Below are 4,269 nucleotides of genomic sequence, written 5' to 3'. Positions count from 1 at the left end.
TGTGAACTCACAGGTTAACGCTAGTTAGTATTTAATTTCTGTGTATTCCCTTCTCTTTCGATGTGGCAGGTTAGAAAGAAAGGCCGTATCTCACCCTGGCTTCCTAAAAGTCTTAATAGACTAAGTCGAATCAATCCACCAACTGGAGATTCCAGTTGGGTTACACAGACATTTCAGAAATTAACATGCCGGTTAAAGACAAATCAATGGTAACAAGTCCCTACTCTTGATGTTCTTGGCGTGTTATGTGTCTTTTCAGATACTAGGTCTCTTCTGTAACTTCTGAAAACTACCATATGCATAACTCCAGTTCCTATGGATAACTTTTTTTCCATAATATTTGAAGTCCAAGGCCCACACATACAAATACTTAAGCTTATGTTTTCTTTTATACTTTGAAATCATTCAGCTGAAGTATATGCATGAAGGTAAGTGAGTGCATAAAAGCGTTTGCAAAAGAGGGGTCTTCATTCTCTTTGGAGCTGCAGGAATGACATACTCTAATACTCTGAGAATTATTGAACAGATCAATATTAATTTAGAGAAAGAGGGAAACATTTTACACACACACTAGCTGAAATATATTAGATCCTGTGTGGGTAAATGCACTGAAAGTCTGAAATATGAACTCTTCCTGGAGACTTACTATAGTACCTGAAAATTGTTAGAAAAAAAATCATCCAGGAAACTTCACCCTCTTTGGGGCTCACTATTAGCTAGGTTCACTCTGTAGAAGAGAAAAATGAAGTCTGAAATAGTTTTGCTAGTAGTATTTTAATCAAGCAAGAGAAATCTCTCATGGCCCTTTAACTGGAACTTAAAAATCTGCATTTAAATTGAGATTCTAAAGTGTATAACCCAAGAGCCGATGAATACCTTTTCTCAAATGTACTGTGTAGAGTGAGCATGATTTCTTTTCTTCACTTTTATTTGTCATATCACACTAGTCATCAAAAAGTTAATGTTGCAGATTTAGCTAAAAGAAGAACAATGACAATTGGAAAAAATTGAAAAAATGGGAAGGGAATTGATATCTTGCTGGCTTGAATAACAATAGTATTTTACAACTAACTACACATTTAGTTGTAAAATCCACCTTTGCTCTGGACCTTTATGGGTTTTTTTTTACACTAGTGCAAAGACAGTATGAAATGCTACCATTTCAACTGGAATGTACTTGGCATTCTGTTTGTGCTGGGCTAAATGAGTATTCATTTGGTGCAGGGAAATGGTGAATTAGGTCCTGTAGATGTAATTATTTAGCTTGATATAAATCATGGCATGATGGTAAAATATGTAAGTTATTCTGAAGATGCAGGAACCTCAGAGGATGTAAATTGCCATAGGTCCTTTGACTTCAGTGATTAACACCTTCTGAACAGGTGTTAACCACAGAGATTTTATTATTTGGAATTTTTCTCCTACTGTATAGAATTGTATTAGTTTTGTGGAAATCCATGGTTTCCATGTGCAATGGGGTTGGAGTATGAATCCTTATCCTTTTGGATCTCGATAATAAAATATAGCCACATAAAATTTGCAAAAAAAGCAAACATGATTCTGGGATACATTAACAGGAGTGTTGTGAGCAAGACACAAGAAGTCATTCTTCTGCTCTACTCTGATTAGGCCTCAATTGGAGTATTCTGTCCAGTTCTGGGCACCACATTTCAAGAAAGATGTGGAGAAATTGGAGAAGATCCAGAGAAGAGCAACAAAAATGATTAAAGGTATAGAAAACATGAACTATGAGGGAAGGCTGAAGGAATTGGGCTTATTCAGTTTGGAAAAAAGAAAACTGGGAGGAGACATGATAGCAGTTTTCAGGTATCTAAAAGGGTGTCACAAGGAGGAGGGAGAGAATTGTACTCCTTGGCCTCTGAGGATAGGACAAGAAGCAATGGGCTTTAACTGCAGCAAGGGAGGTTTAGGTTGGACATTAGGAAAAACTTCCTAACTGTCAGGGTAGTTAAATACTGGAATAAATTGCCTAGGGAGGTTGTGGAATCTCTATCACTGGAGATATTTAAGCGCAGATTATACAGACTCCTATCAGGTATGATCTAGACAAATGCTACTCAACTTTGGAAGCCCCAGGGACCACAATGATACTCATAGCACATGCCAAAGGCCACAACGTAAGTGTGGTTGCATATACTGTACATGCAAATATATATGCAAATATATGCAAATAGCTTCTTTCACACTGATGGGCCTGGATACAAAGATTAAGGCAAGTCTACACAACACACAGGCCCCACTTAAGTCAGTTTTGCTGATATTAATAAAATGCAATTTTTACCCAATTTCCAACCATATGACAGCACTTTTAATGAGAAATGACAATCCAGGAATTTAACTACCAAAATGCATGTCAACAAAAACCATTACTACTTTTTTGTTTTGGCTCCCACCCATGAGCAACGTATTGAGCCCCACATAAACCCAAACCGCACCGTGGGTCACAAACAAACAGGGAGCATGTTGAGTAGCCCTGATCTAGATGGCGCTTGGTCCTGCCATAAGGGCGGGAGACTGGACTTAATGATCTCTTGAGGTCCTTTCCAGTTCTAGTGTTCTATGATTCTATGATTTTCTAATGTCTTAAATGTACCCATAATGAGTTATCTGGGCTGGAAAGTGCTGCACCCATTAGGCCTGCAAGACACCAGTCTCTGTGAGGGAACAGTACTTGAACTGGAAATAGGAACAGGATTTAGTAGTGATTATGTCACATACTTCAGTGCACCTGGTTGAAAAAGGTGTCTTGGAGGGAGGTTATAAAGTCTGGTGTTGGGAAGCTAGAACATTTGACTCAGACCCTCACTTTGTATAGTGACTTTTGAGAACTTGGATCCAGGGCTTCTGCCCCTTCCTTCTGCCACTTTAAACATAAAAGAATCCTAGCATGGTAGTGCTGCAGATGAGTCTGCCCCTGAGAAGTTACTTCTCCATCTCAACGCCCATGCACCTTGGCTCTCCTCCCCAGCCAAGATACCTAAGGGTATGTCTACACTACAGTGTTATTTCAAAATATCTAATTTCGAAATAGTTATTTCAAAATATCTTACTTCGAAATAACACGTCTACACACAAAATGCATTTAGAAATAGCTTTTTGCTATTTCAAAATAGCGTGTCCACACTGATTGGACATTGAATTGCATTTAAGGCCAGCCGGAACTGGTTCTGGCAGGGCATCATGTAAGAAGTTACTTTGTGTTCAGAGCGGCCAGCAGGGCACCCTGGGAAGGGTTGGGGGCCCCCTATTTTGAAATAAGCATCTACACAGTGCTTATTTTGAAATAGCAATTTTGAAATTAGCACTATTCCTCATGGAATGAGGTTTACCAATTTCGAAATAAGCCCTCTGCTATTTCGAATTAATTTCGAAATAGCAGTTGGCTTATGTAGACACTAGGAAAGTTATTTCAAAATAATAGGTGTTATTTCGAAATAATTTTGCTGTGTAGATATACCTTAATTCCCTCATATTCTTCCAGATTCTTCTTTCCAGACCCTTGAGTCACATAGGCCCCATAAACTCCCTACATAGGGAAGCAGTATACCAGTGCAAGAGACAATTAGGAGAGAGATGGGGGAACTGGGAGACTGTCAGAGCATCCATTTGGAGCAATAGGACATAGACAAGGAACAAGTCTAGCAAGGGTGTAACAGGTCCAGTTCTTCAGTAAGGAAGCTCAAAATTTGGAGGCATTTGCTCTTTTCGGTCCTTCTGGAAGGACCGTGAGACTTTATCTGTAGCAGTGGCCACAGTTAGGGTATGTCTACACTACCCCCCTAGTTCGAACTAGGGGGGATAATGTTGTCATACGGAGTTGCTAATGAAGCCCGGGATTTGAATTTCCCGGGCTTCATTTGCATGAAGCCGGCCGGCGCCATTTTTAAATGCTGGCTAGTTCGGACTCCGTGCCGCGTGTAGCCGCGTTCCATGAGGCGTACAGCTAGTTCGGATAGGAAGCCTAATCTGAACTAGCTAGTCGGTGCCGCGTGTAGCCGCACGGCACGGAGTCCGAACTAGCCGGCATTTAAAAATGGCGCTGGCCGGCTTCATGCAAATGAAGCCCAGGAAATTCAAATCCCGGGCTTCATTTGCAACTCCGTATGACTACATTACCCCCCCCCTAGTTCGAACTAGGGGGGTAGTGTAGACATACCCTTACACAGGAAGGCTGGGGGAAAGCTGGGAATAAAATGTGTGTCTCCTGATTCCTTTATTCTTATGTATTCATAGGAAAGCTGGAAGGAA

The sequence above is a fragment of the Pelodiscus sinensis genome, chromosome 1 (genome assembly GCF_049634645.1).
Source record: "Pelodiscus sinensis isolate JC-2024 chromosome 1, ASM4963464v1, whole genome shotgun sequence".
NCBI classification, from domain to species: domain Eukaryota; kingdom Metazoa; phylum Chordata; order Testudines; family Trionychidae; genus Pelodiscus; species Pelodiscus sinensis.
This window is presented reverse-complemented; position numbering follows the sequence as displayed.